Source organism: Agelaius tricolor, unplaced genomic scaffold, assembly GCF_023055355.1.
Source record: "Agelaius tricolor isolate 1412-34295 unplaced genomic scaffold, bAgeTri1.0.p SCAF_4, whole genome shotgun sequence".
Lineage (NCBI taxonomy): Eukaryota > Metazoa > Chordata > Aves > Passeriformes > Icteridae > Agelaius > Agelaius tricolor.
Genome location: NW_027269264.1, coordinates 28,176,667 through 28,191,973, shown reverse-complemented (window position 1 = coordinate 28,191,973; position 15,307 = coordinate 28,176,667). Strand labels below are relative to the sequence as shown.

Genomic DNA, 15,307 nt, shown 5'->3' with positions numbered 1-15,307 from the left:
AGCTTGATAGTTGAACAAGGTCAAGTGAAAAGTTCTGCAGTATCAGGCCAGCCTGGGGTATGAATGGGTTGGGAGCATCCCTATGGAGAAGGACTTGGAGATATTGATGGAGGAAAAATTGGACATGAGACAGCAAAGTACATTTGCAGCCCAGAAAGCCAACGGCATCTTGAGTTGCAGCAAAAAAAAGTGTGGCCAGTAGGTTGAGGGAGATGATTTTCCTCCTTTACTCTGCACTGGAAAAACCGCACCTAGACTACTGCATTCAGCTCTGGGGCTCTCAGTACTAAAAACCAGATGAATGGATCCGAGAGGGTCCAGGTGAGGGCCTTGAAAATGGTCAAAGGACTAGAAAAACTCTCCTGCGAATAAAGGATGAGAGAGTTAAAGTTGTTCAAACTTTGATTATGTAAAAGATATGTGGTCTTTCAATATAAAAAGGGAGCTTACAAGAATGATGGGGAGTGGCTTTTTGTCAGTACCTGTAATAAATAACAGGATTAGGGATAATGGTTTTTAAATAAAAAAGAGTTGATTTAGATCAGATATAAAGAAGAATTTTGTTTACAGTAAGTGTGGTGAGACACTGGAGCAGTTTGCTCCAAGAAGATGGAAGTGTTCAAGGCCAGATTGGATGAACTCTTGTGCAACCTGCTCTCATGAAAGATGTCCCTGTCTGTGCCAGGGAGGATTGGAACCTAAAGATCCCTTCCAACCCAAACCATTCTATTATTCTCGAACCATGAGTCCAAGAACCTCTCTGAAAGGTATTAAAATCATCTATAGAAAGGTGTTATTTTTCACAATGGACTATTGAATCACACCCAATAAGGAGGGATAAGGTACCTCATAATTTCTATGTTGCACAATAAATAATAAATCATGAAACAACTCAGAAAATGGTTCAGCTTCTTGCAAAATCTTTTTTTCAATCCAAAACAAAATCTGTTACCACTCCAGGGCCCAAGAAATTGATATTACTGTTTTATACCACAAACCTGCTCTTTCTTCCTGTGGAAGCCGCTGAGATTTGATAGAATCTGCACATCTTGAAAGGGACATAAATGGTTTTGCTACTCAATGCCCTCTGAAATTACATAGATTTTAGTAATGAGATGTGTTTCAATTATTTCTTTACATCTGCATGATACCTTTTACAGCAGAAACACAGAAATCTTCTGTAAGAAATCAGTATTTCTATTATTGCTGCTACATTCATAAATCCTTACTGTCAAAAATAGAGAATAAGACAATGGATTAGTTTGCATGCTTGATGGAAAATCATCTGAATATTTGTTCTCAGTCAGGTAGAGGCAGTACGGTTAGCTCTAAGAGTAGTAATATACTTCTACTCTTAGTTTTTTAACTGACAGGGTTGGGTAGCTCATACTCAAAATTATTCCTCCTTCATACAGTACATAAAAAATTTCATCTAACAGATGTAGAGATACAGTCAGTTTATAGTTCAGTGCATACTGAACTTCAAGAAAAATAATGGTGTTTTTCTACTGGAAGAGTAGTCACAACCACTCTTCTCCCATTTATGAGAAGAGCACTGCAAGCAGGATTTAGAAAAATTATAGGATTTAGAAAAAATTATTACTGTGGCAATCCACCTGAAATGCAGATGATTCCTTAGCTCTTGGTTGATTCTATTGGTTCTTCACTGGTTTATTTCTGCCATTGCTCCTTTTTAGAGGGAGAAGTGCAGACAATGATTTAGACACATAACAGATATGCATCTGGAATTATTGTATTGGTGAAATATCTTTTGGAGTTGAACAATTCACCACACCACTGAGCTGTAACATCTAATTATCACTAGTGGCACAAACTACTGAATTGTTCAGCTCGTCTACAATGCCACTTTATGCATTGCTTCTGTTAAAATGTTCAGTCATCAATTACTTACAAGCTGATGGATGCCTCCATTCATCAGTCATTTGAAAGGAATACTTGGAAGGAAAGGATTACTCTGGGGTTTTGAAAATACAAAGGTGAGGGGGGAAAATGGTCTCTTTTACAGACCCCAGAAATCACCTGGAAAATGACTCTTGGTTAACAATCTACTTGACACTGATAAAACATAAAAACATCTCTGAACAACAAACAAATTTTTGTGCTAATTTCTATAATTTTTTAAAGTGTAAAAGATACACTCCATGAGCAGGCTATTTGTAATTGTTTTATTCTTTGGAGTGACTTAATCTCTTCTGTACTGCAATGCCCTGCAAGCTTGAATTTTGTGGAATTAATCAAATAATTATTATAAATTTGATATTTGTTTCATATGAAAAAACATATTTGAAGTTCCCAATTAAAAAAGAAAAAAAAACCCAAAACAAAATCCAAATCCCCACCTAAACTGCATTATGTTATTTATTGTGCAGACACATTTATTTACAAATGACACAAGTATAACACCCAAGCATGGTATAAGAGTTACTTTCTTATTTCCTGAAAACATTTTTTAAACATCTATAGAAAAATTCACAATTATGTTTTGTTAGTGGTAGAATCATAAGAAAAATCAGTAGATGACATATTTAAGTAAAATGCTTCTATTTACCATAAGTGCTCTTAAGTGATTGTGTTATCCTGAAACAGACATATTTTGTTGTGCAAGATAATTTCTCAAGCTTGCCCTTTTTGCTGTGTTTTTACATGCCCTTTTGTTTTGTTTTTACAGATATGATTTTGAATTATTTAAAGTATGCTGTGGCCTCCCTCTTTTCTTCATATCACTTGAAGATTTTAAAAAATGTTTATTTCTTTACCAATAATAAACATCTGACTCTCCAGTATAAGATGAGATAAATATCTTTCGAGACACAACTCAAAAGTAGGTTCTATCTATTTCCGTAACCAGCTTATTACTTTGTTAGGTGTGTTTTAAGTGTTATACATCTTCAGTGAAAAAAAAGCCCAAAGTCCTATTACCAAATAAAATCTTCCATTTCAAAAGAGGTTCAATGAGCATTGGAAACCCTTTCACGCTGCCTGAACAGAGCTTCTGTGAGAGGACAGAAAGCACTTCTTCTGTTCTGACACATGGGTTGTAACTGGGAGTGGAAAATATTTTATAAAATGCTTCCAGCAATAGACTTCATACACCAAATAGAATACATAAGAAAAAGTTTGTGTCCAGTCATCTTTTTTGAGTCAACATTTTTTTTAAATGAAGCAAAGCCCATAATTTATTTCACAGTCTAGATATTTTCCATTTTCATTCTACTGAACTCATATAAGAAAACTCTCTTTACCTTTATGGATGCATCTTTCATCTGTGGAAGAAAATATATTTTGCCAAGTATTAATATCACCCATGAAAGTGATAAACATAAACTTCATTAGGGAACATGAAACATGCTTGTAGAAAGGTGGCTTTGGTCTGTTTATTTTACACTAATACCAGTAATGCTAAATAAGTGTATTAAATTATGTTAAATAAAATGTATCTGTCAATAAATGAAAGAATAAATGAATGCTCAGTGAAAATGCGAGTCTTCATTTACTAAAACTAGGCATTGATTGTATCTAAAAAGGCAGCTAGAAAGAAAAGCTTCAATGAATTTGGCTTGTGAACATCAAGACCCTTTAGCAAAGTCAAATACATCTCTGTTCAGACCCAAAAGGGAGCAAGAGAACACATGAAGAACTACATTGACAGGATCACGGCATACACAGACTAATCTCTCAGCAAAGTACTTTTAGTGATTTTTATTATGTAGGCCCTTATAATTGATTAAATGGTTTATAACAAGAAGCAAAAATTGAAAAACCCAGGGAAGGCATCAGTGCACAATTGCCACAAAAGGCTTTGACCAATAGCAGCATTGGTCAAATTCTATTACCATCCAAAATATATGGGTTTGTTAAAGAACGAGGAGGTAAATTTTTCTAGTTTCCTCTTCCTCCCTGGGAAGTATCCCAAATCCTTGACATAAGATTGGAGGTTTCAATTTTTTTCAGTACACCATTTTACATACATAAACATTTATGGACATGAAAAGAGAAGAAGCTTTCTCCAACCTGGAAGTTTGGACTCCCATCTGGGAGTAGGGATAATCAGGTTTTATTCCCTGGTTCACCATTTAATTATTTGTGGAAAGTGAAACAAAATGTGAATGGATGTAATTGAGAACACCCTACTTTAGAGATCCTTATTTGGTCGTGATTCGGAATCTTTGCTGTGATGAAGTTATAATCTTCTCAGAGGAAGGAACAGAATCTCCTGTTTCTTCCCCCAATTTCACAAGTCTTTTTCTTTGTGTTTGTATAATAATGAAGACCAAAAATATTCTGAAAAATTAAATTATTTCTTTAAGAGTAATAACTACTTTTTTTCTATAATATCAAGTGAAAATAAAAAAAAATCAGGAAATCTCATTGGCGCTTTGTGTCTCAAACTTTTTGTTTAGCAGAAAAGATCACACATTCTCACTCAATTCTTTGCAGAACATTCACAGAACCATCAAGATTGGAAGAGACCTTCAAGATCATCTAGTACAACCATCAGCCCAGCAGTGCCATGATCACCCCTAAACTATATTCCAGGTGCTACATCCAGAGGCTTGAACATGCCCAGAGATTGTTGTTCCATCACCTCCCTGGGTAACTTATTCCAGTGCCTAACCACTCTTTCAGTGATATTTTTGTTTTCTAATATCTAATCTGAACCTCCCCTAACATAACTTCAGACTACTTCCTACTGTTCTTTTACTTGAGATGTGGCAGAAAAGTCTGACCCCCATTTTACTACAACCTCCTTTCAGGTAGTTGTAAACAGCTATGGCATCTCCCCTGGGACTCCTTTTGTCCAGATTAAACTTCTGCTCCTCTCATAGGACGTATATTCTAGACTTCTCACCAGCTTTTTGCCCTTCTCTGGAGAAGCTCCAGCATCTCAGTGTATTTCTTGTAGTGAGTTTCATGTTTGAAAACTGAAAACATTACTCCAGGTGTGGCCTCTCCAGTGCCAATGTCGCATTCTGCTGCAGGGAACTGCGAGTTCTTTTAAAGGGGATGGTCTAAAATGTAATTAAGCCAAACAAGGCAAATATTATATCTGAGACCGGTTTATTGGTAACAAACCATGCATAGCCCTAGCAAAGAAGAAGAGAAAAGATGAAACAGAAGGAAGGAAAATTAAAAAAAAATAAAAAATAGAGGAGGGTAGAGAGGGAGAGAGAAGAGAGAATTTGGGAGTGAGCTGTCACCAACCAACCAGCTGGTGGAGTGTGCATGCTCCCTGCTGGAGCAGAGCCTGGGCAGCTCTCAGAGAGGCTGCACAGGCAGAGCTCCCACAGCGATGGGCAGCTGGAAATGAGTTAAAGTGGGGATCTGGCAGGAGATGCAGAACCTGGACAAGGTTGCAGGAGGGATCACAGTGGTGGGCGGGCTGGATTGGTGAAGCAGTGTGGAGGGCAGGTGGCTCAGGCAGGGATGAAGGAGATAGAGCCATTGGGCAGGAACACAGGGAGACAACAAGGGAGGGCTGGAACTGGCGAGGGCGAAGAAGTGGTGGGGCAGGACACAGGCTGGGCACAAGGCTCGGAGGAGGTCTCAGGTGGTCGGTCAGCAAAGTGAAGTCAGCAAGCCAAGCCTGAAGTGTCCAGCCAAGCATCTGGCAGCAGTGCATCCAGCCAAGCATGCCCCAAGAAGCTCCTAATGCAGTCACACAAGATCTGGCTCCTCCCAAGATCTGCTTGGTGGCAGGAGAACATTGGCCATTCAAGTGTTAGATTGTTGGATTGCAGTCCATTGGTGGAGATCTTTTGCCATCCGATTAGAGAACCTCTCTAGATGACGGTGTCCTTGGCAATCTCCTCCTCCTCAAGGTAATGACTGTGTATTATTCCATGTGAGATATGAAATGGCTGTCAGGCAAAGTCTCCCCAGAGACAGGGTTTCCCTCCATCTTCACCTAGCTGCCTCCTGCAAGTGGCACGTGTGCAGCACCCCTCCCCTCACCCTCCAATACCTCTAATCAAACAATGTTGAGAAAAAAATCAAAATTAAATTGGTTCCCTGTTGCCTGGTGCAGGGGTAAAATCACTTCCCTGGTCATGCTGGCTGTACTGTTGCTGATACAGGCCCAAATGCCTTTGGCCTTTTACACTACCTGGGTACAGTGATGATTCATGTTTAGACGGCTCTCAATCAGTGCTCAGAAGTCTTTTTCTGGTGAGAAGCTCTCAAGCTACTCCACCCCATGCCTGTAGCACTGCCTGGGATTGTCATGACTCAAAGGCAAGAGGTTTTTGAACCTCATGAAGTTGTCCTCAGCTCATCAATCCAGTCTTACAAGATTTCTCTATAGATTCTTCCTATCCTCCACCCAATCAACACTCCCACCCAGCCTGGTGTCATCTGTGAAGTTACTGAGGATGCACTCAAGCCCCTCATCCAAATCAACAAGAGAGATGTTAAGGAGGACAGGCTGCATTACTGAGCCCTGGAACAAATCTAGTCAATCCTGGCTAGGCTGTCAGCTGGCTAGGCTGCCAGCTGAGTTTAGTCCCATACACTGCCACTCACGGGACCAACAAGTTTTAGACCCAATAAAGAGTGCACCTATCCAAGATGTATTGTATTGTATCAAGTTAAACAAAAAGTAAAGTTACACAGTTCAAAAATCAGCTATTTGATTATTAAACCATGGATTTAGTAATACAAAATTTATACATCTGATGCATGGGAGCAGAATTAAAAATTAAGAGTGTGAAATGTTGCCATTCATTCCCTTCTCCAAAACATCTTTAGCTGATTGAGACTGTCTGTAGCATATTAAACTATTTTTGAAAGTAATTGTCTCTTTTGCTAGCTATTCTCATCACTAAATTTCTTTTTCAAATTTTTCCATACTTTCTGAAAAGTTTTTTTTTGAAATTTTGAAAACATTTAAAATGTTCAATGCAACATAACCTTAATATTAAACAAATCAAAGTTAATTCAGTTAGCAGATTCACTACTAGAGTTCACCATCATGTGAAAAATATACTGAAAAATATACACACAAATAGCTGAGTCAGAATTGTATTTTCAACTTTAAAGTATTTACTTAAAGGAACTTGAAAGGGAAGGATAACACACTAAAAAAGCATTCTAAAATTTAAAAAAGAAAAATGAATGTGATGAATTATCCAGCCACAGGCTATTCTAATTTCTTATTTCTATGCTAGATTTAAATATTCATGTACTTTCAGTCCTTAAAACCCTCTCATATTCAAGTGAATTAACATGTCAGCAAATATAATGAATATGTATGCAATTAAGCAAGGAGTCAGTTCAATCTTTATTTTCTTTCATAAAGTACTGGACTGACAAAAATATGCTTTGGACAATGTAACATAGGAGATAAAGAACAGGGCATATAACAGAACTGCAGAAATTCCAGGGATTTACCAGACTGGGTTGAAAAATTCTGCAAAAGTAATGACTTCAGGGGCTTTAACATATGACATCAGAGTCAGTTCAGAACATAGGATTTACTGACTTAGCTTCTATGCGAGGTTCATGTGCAAGATAGTTCTTTCTCGCCAAAAATACAATATTTCAAATGTAGATACTAAAGGAAGTTTTATAATGTGGGTACTGATGGTTTCTAATTTAGAGTTCACTTTACATGAGTATTTTGCAAAATCAAATGACCCATAAACGCATTTTGGACAATCTTACTAATTCACTCACTAGAGTAATCTCAGGCAGTACACCTAATAGAAATAAATGCAACAGAGAATTTTCTATTATGACAATATTAAATGTAAATTTGTTGTTAAATGAAAATGTAAATTTAAGTCTACCAGATCTCCTTAAAATTCAATATGTTTTAAAAGTCAAGGTTTCTCTGACAGTATAACATATATTTCCCGCCTTTTGTGATTGGTCAAAATATTCACTAAGAGTATTCAATATATCCAATTAGAGCAGTCTGGTTTTGTTTGATAGCTGCTTCTATGTGCTATCCAATTTCTTTTAGAATCATAGATTTCTAATTTTGTCATTATTAATACAAAAGATGTTTCAATAGGTACCAACTGAAAGAATTGTACTAGGTGCAGCCAATGCATTTAGCTGAAAATGGCTTTTGAAGTCTTCTCACAGGCTTCAAAAGAAAAGGGGGGGGAAGGAAAGTGAAATGGAAGTTCATTTTGTGAGCAGCAGGTTGTGGCACAAAATGATGGGCACCAAAGGCCAAGGCCAGATTTCTGAGAAAACAGGTTCTGTGGCTGGTAGCACTCAAAGATAATAGTCTCTAATGGTTTGCTCTGTGAAATGTATGGCCTGGTTTTCAGAGTAGTTCAGCACCCAAGGTAGAAAATGACACTTTCTTTATTCTATATCTCAAAAGTGTAAGCCAAAGCTTATGAAAAATCTAACTTTAGTGATGAATTCTGACTACTTTATCAAATCTATCACCATGTCACTTTGTACAAGGTCACATAAGAAGTCTATCAAAGTGCCTGGAACTGAACCTACATCTCTAGAATTTTAGCATAGTACTTCTTCTGACATGCACAGAAATTCAAGGAAAGCACTACACCATAAACTACTCTCAGTGAATGCATTCTCTTGCTACGAGACAGTGAAAAGATAAAAAATCAGAAGAAAGATGTTGCATCAGCATTTTTTAAAAGAATTTATGCATCCTATTTTTATTTTAGATTCAATTTGCCTTTATAAGTTGGGGTGAAGAAAGTGATTTTTCTTGTTTGTTTTCTAAGAGATGTGCTAAATGGCCAGGAAATATAGAATACACTAGAGAGTATGGAGACTTGTTAATTCATTGCCTTGGTGTACAGTAAATCTATTCCTTGAACAGCTTTATTTCTTTTATCCAGCAGGATATCACCTAATGGATGACATGGATATAAGATGGTGACTGTGTAGTGAGTGATGTTACTAGGGGCAAGACTTATCACCGTGATTCAAAGTAAAGAGAAGGAGCCCTTTACAAATAAGTGCTTTGTAAAGAAAATAGGTTTTAAACCAAACATGTCTTTCCTACCTGCAAACAAGTTCATTGCTGTGAAGGATGTAAACTTACAACATTGCTTTGACCGAGTCATTCCACTTCACTCCTACCCAACAACTCCAACTCTGGGTTCATTCCAATCCTGAGTGGAAGAAGTAGGTGAAGCAAGCTAGTCCCCCTGACATAGCAGTGATATGTATAAATTGTTCCAAATATACCTACTTGTATTATTGTCAGTATTGCAGATTTGATGCGAGCCCAAACTGAATTGAAGGTTAGCTTGTCACATTTTAACTGATGTGCTCTTTGATGGCATTTGGCTTCTAGTTTAAGCTAAGACATCAGGGCTTAAGAATAAGATAGATATTCAAGAAAAATGGAGGGTCAGGAATTGTTTGTTTGTTTTTGTCCTAGACAAACAAGGAAAATTCTGCATGTGAACACAATACAAAAAAAAAACCAAACAACATATTTGCCTCCATCTGCAAATAAGAGATTCTGGACTCTGAATTCTCCACATCTAATTTTTTTCTCCTTGATAATTATTACAATTATAAGGCTTAAAAGTCAATAATACTAACTATGCCAAAGGTAGAAGAAGAAAGGCGGTACAAATGACACCTTTAAAGTCTATAATTTAGAACTGGTTGAAGGAAAGAAATTCCAAAGAAAAATTGGGCAGACACAGCTGCGGGGAAAGACAAAAGACAGACAATAAGAGTAAAAATGCAAAGGCAAAAAGGATAAAGAGATGCTAGATGGGCAATAGCAGCAGTGTGAGGATGGGCAGGTAGTTTTCACTAGTCAAAGCTTAATATAACATTGCCATATAAACTAAACATACTGAGATCACTTCAAGAATTACCTGCTGCCTTTCTGTGTAAAGCTGATGATACCACTACAAGATTCTATACGGTCTCAGAGACTACCAAATGCTCGATTTTATTCTCAATAAACTGTGGAGGTGAGTCATCCTTGAGAGAAGTTTTATTCTTGTTTGGTGACAATGACATCAGTACAATTAATTCATTGCTGGGCTAAGTTTACCAGTTATTGTAACGACCTTGCAACTCCCTCAGTGCACGCGCGTGCACACACACACACACACACAGAGACCATAAGGGTTTTACTGCCTGTAGTCAAGGCTGACTTTGACAAGATAGGCTGCCTGGACCTGGTTTACAGCAGCAGAAAAGGCTATGAATAATGCCCCCACTCCCCCACCTTGTGTAGGAGCCTTTGCAGCTGTGCCAGCACCTGGTGATATACAGTGCTGGTCTAGATTGTGACTCACAGATTCAACTCCCTGACTTGACCTCTTGGTATCAATGAGAATCCTGGCCAGCCCAGGTCACCATGAGGGACTTGACCTGGTCATCCTGTTCCCTTGAAGGGTGAACTGCACCTGTTAGGGTCGTTTCCTGCCGTGCCCTGCCTTGCCCTGACCTGCCCTGCCCTGCCCTGTGTTGGAGTTGCCCTTGGTTCTACTTCCCCTGAAGAGCACCCTTTCCTGCCATTTTCTGAAAATATTATTCTAAGTCTCCTCTGCCTTGGCTGACAAAATTTTGCCTTGAGATATGAAGCCCTACATTGTTTTTTTCCAGCTTACATTGTTTCTTCCCCAGTAGGAATTTCAAGGGCTGGTTTTGCTTCTATTTCACACTGTATTTCAGCCCAGTGAAGAATTTTATGAGATAAAGAATCATAGCATGTAGCTCTCAAAGATCCTTCCTGAAGGTAACAAGATGGGCATCATCGAAATATAGTCAAGATAATATGAATTCCTAAGTTCTGATGAAAAAAGGCAGTCATGTTTGTAAATTGACTACTCAGACCACTGGGAAGCTCTTGAAAATCAAAGTACCCAAGAACAGAAGAATTCAGGGATGACTGAAAAAAAATCAGTGTGTTCCCAGTAGAAATATCTCATGGCTGAATATAATTCATGGGCTGCAAGGTTTTCATCAGTTTTGTGTCACTATTCTGTTCAAAAAAACTTGCCTTTTATAACATGTGATACAAACAAAAATAGACATTAAGTTGCTGTGGTAACTGTGAGTTTATTGACCTGTAGCCTAAATCGAGAATAAATGCCATGACATCTGTATTCACTGAAATCTTATTAATACAATGTCACCAACAGTGAAATTAGAACAGTGATGCATAACTTCCCAAATATCCCTCCATGAATGTGGTCATCCGAAGAATTCAGAAAGAGCTGACTGGTGATAGTTATGGCTTTTGGCATATCTAGGGTGCCTTCATCTCCAGAATTTCAAACAATATCTCATACATTTTGTAAAACCTAATTTAACCAAGATTTATAGCTTTATAACAGAGAGCTAAAGTATATAGAGAACATTTTAGCCATCACACACAGAGAACAGCTGCCAATCAGTAAACCAAATTAGTGCTTCAGCACATCTCTAGACCAGAAAACCATGAAAGAGTGAGAAAAAATGAGATAAGATAAGGAAGAAGGAAGAAGGAGGCAGAAGGGAAGGGAAAGGGAGAGGGTAACAGTAAAGGGAAGGGAAAGGGGAAGGAGGAGGAGAAGGAAAGAGGGAAGCAGAAGTGAAACAGAAAAGGAAAGTGGAAAACTTCATCTCCTCCCACAGTTTCCTGCTTTCCGGAAATACTTTGTGTTGAAACCATTTAGGATACACTTCCCCTCTATCAATTGTTTCATTGGTAGTACAAGCATGGAGTCCCAAAGAGCCCTGGCCTGTCAGACATGAATATCACACAAAATTGTGGATATAATGCTGACTTGTGAGGATATCAGAACATAGATCTCACTTGGATTATTCATGCAGATAAAAAAAAGAATAGACCTGGTACTAGTGAACATTGCAGCTATGGTTAGAAATGTCACATAAAAATTATTAAATTCCAAATATTTACATTGGTGGCTCAATGGAAGGAATTTTCATTTTCCTGGCCTTTTCAGCAATTTCACTTTAAATTGGTTGGCAATATCTGGCCATGACCCTTTAACCTTTCATTTTCACATGGGAGACCCTTAGAGAACAATCATCCTCCACAGATTTTAATTAAGTTTAAAATTTTAAGAGAAAGATCAGTCTTATGCTGTGTTAAATACAGAAAATTCAGAAAAGTACAGGAAGAACAAATAGGTTCAGTAAAATAAGTATGATACTTTGAACACTTGGGAGAGAGAAGGGTCATAACGGATAGGACCTTAGAAATCCCTTATCTTGCTTTCATTAAAATACCTTTCTCCTACTTAGTTACTGGATGGAATGGTGCTCACAACCTGGGATTTCAAGACTATTCTTTTACAACCATCAGCTTTAATACATTTCATGCCTGTCATAACTATACTTCTGATTCATTAAAAGCCTTTGAAACTGATCCCTTTCAGTATTAAAACATTGACAGGAAGAGTAAATTATTGTCATTATATAATTTAAGTCCTAGGGTAAATTCACATGCCCTTTTCCCAATAATAACACAGAAAACTGATTTCATGGAAAATAACTATTTCAGGGTAGCACCTTCCCAGTATGACCTGTTGATGAGTCCTGAAAGTCCTCAATGTCACTCTATGCATTTTTAAAGGAGTTATCCAGGTATCTTTGCAAAAGAAGGTCACTTTGCCCATGCAAAAGCAGATTTCTACAGCAGCACCTTATTTTTCAAAATTTGATGTAAGAGAGGTTTTCAGCTGCAAAATATTTATCATTAGGATTTGTGTTAGAATCAAACCTTCTCAGAAATGCTCACACACACAAAAAAAGCCTACAAAACGCTCTATTTTTTCCTATTTTGGTTTGGTTTGGTTTGGTTTTTGCTTTGGTTTTTTGTTTTGCTTAGGTTTTATTTCTTTTTTATTGTTTATTTTTATTTTAAACTTGACGAAAAATTTCTTTTAAATGTGTCTATTTCACTAATATATCGCTATGAAGTTTTTCAGGGGATTTTCCTTATTTTATTTTAATTTTTTTTTATTTTCCTTTTGCCTCATTAAAAAAACCCTGAAATTTTTAAAGGAAGACATAGATAATCTTTCACAGTTTCATTTTTTTATGAGAGCATTTATTCTATCTTGGTCTTTTTTCTGATTTTCTTCTGGAAAATAACTCACAAACCTAAGAAATCCATATCTTGTATCTAGAATGTTGAGGGGCAGTCTCAGTACAGTATGCGAGTTATAATCCTGGATTGGAATCCCATTAGAAATTTTTATATATGGAACTCATTAACCAATAATGATAATATAGGGTTTATAGTTTCAAACATGTATAGCTCATAAAGTTTGCAAGGTCTAAGGGATTTATTTTCCAAAATTACTGATTAAATGTTTAATTGCCTTTAAAAAGCAGCACTCAGATAATAATTATACATGTACACAAAATAGAAAAAACTCAAACACAAGCAACCTTCACAATAATACCTAAAATCTTAGGTGATTTTTCATTTTTTTCAGAAATAATATATTCTTTTGTATTTATATTTCTCTGCAGAAGATTTTATAATTCAAGGGACACAAAGAATGGCATAAAATGGTGCCTCCAGACATGCAGACAATTTCTGAGTAGTAAGCCTTTTCTTGTGGGATGAATAATACTTGAAGCATTATTCTTATGTAAATTATAATAAAAGCAGAAGTATAATCAAAGTTAAAAAGCATATGGCATATTAAATATGCAATATTAAATATATATTACATGTACCAAATATATAAATTACTAGAATCTATGAAAATAATAAAAATCCTGTTATCTATCCACTGGAAGCACATTCTGGTCTTACAAGAACTTTCACTGCCACTGCAGTTTCTGATGGCTCCCTAGGCAAAAAACAAAAAACAATGCCACCACAAATAAATAATAATTACTTGAAAGCAGCTGCCTCAGTAAACATGGTTTTTTAAAGTTACTATAATTTAGGCAGATCTAGAGATGCTTAAGCTTAGTTTTAGCCTTTTATAACATCAATACCTTACAGGTGTCTTAGATTTAATGTAGAAAATGGAGGCATGTCTTCATAAAGTTAGACTGCTTTTTTTGCCAAGCTAAATATGACATGGGACTATTAATTGGATGTCTTAAATATTTTACATGTAAACCAGAAGCTGTTACTTTACAATATATGTCTAAGGGCTGAAATAATTAATAAATTGTTATTTGCTTTTAGGAATCTGAAGGGAATGTAATACTCTTAAGAAACCTAGGCAAACATTATGCTTAATCCAAAGTTATTCTGAACCTGAAGTCTTTAGCAATTTGAAAATGTTAATTTTCAGGCAAATCCTAGTGTAATTCTGGATAAAAATTTGTATTAGCTAAGGATTTAGAATTAGTTTAAATACACATAGATTCTGGCATAAAGAAATGAACCATAGGTGATTTTGAGACAAAATATTCTGTCCTTAAGTAGGCATAAAGTTAAAAAAAAAAACACGTAAGCAAATAAAAAGTAGAGTATTTATCTTGATAAAGGTACAGTTTTAAAATATTATCAAGCTGAAATATTGTAAACCAGGATTTACTGCAACAATAATTTAAGGTAATAGCAAAGATGTCATTTAAGCAATTTGCAAATCGTATATTTCCTTGCTGTGTTTGCAAGATTACCTTGTGAATCATCGGGAACCATAACTCAAAAGGCTTTTGATTTACATTTTCTTGAGACCTAAAGGCAAGAAAGGACACTATGGATAAGATGAATAACTTGATGATCTACTAGCTTCAATAAAGAAAAGGCTGCCTTTTCCCAACTCGCTCAAGTTAGCACCTGATACATTCTTGCAAGCTATCATATAGATATACTGCAGGGTAAAAGACTGTCTGGATCAGTCTGTGAGAAGTTTTTTCATTATATTTATAAATAAATATAATTACGGTCCTCAGAGTGCAAAACCTGAGATGTACAAAAGTTCTGGTTCATGAATACATTGGTTAAAATAATTTTAATAATTAAAATGTGGTTTTCAGACTAACTTTGTCTAATATTTCTGTCTACATCACAGGTTTATTTCTGTGGAGGCTGCACATTACTGCTGAATATCTGCTTCATTCCATTCAGGTTCAGCTCTGTCTGCAATTACTGAAACATCAGCGTGCCTTCTTGTAGCATATTAAGTAGTGTGGCTAACATCTGTTCTGTATTTATTTGTTCTTTTTTCTTCTCAAAGAGAAAGAAAATGAGCACTGGAGGTTTATTTATTTATTAATTTTATTATTTACCCCGTGTCTTTGTGGAGATTTCCAGAATGTGCTACTATGGATTTGCATTAGAAATCAGCATCAGGGAAGAAAGCATCCCTATACCTGGATTAGATAACAGTGGGGATCCTGTTGGTCC

The 15,307-nt window shown here is 36.5% G+C and overlaps 1 long non-coding RNA gene across 3 annotated transcripts in view; it reads right to left on the bottom strand.

Annotated features, from left to right (window-relative positions):
• The window catches only part of LOC139589031 (uncharacterized), a 122,808-nt gene that overhangs the window by 92,035 nt on the left and 15,466 nt on the right, over window positions 1-15,307 (bottom strand). The gene's annotated exons all lie outside the window — the stretch shown is intronic.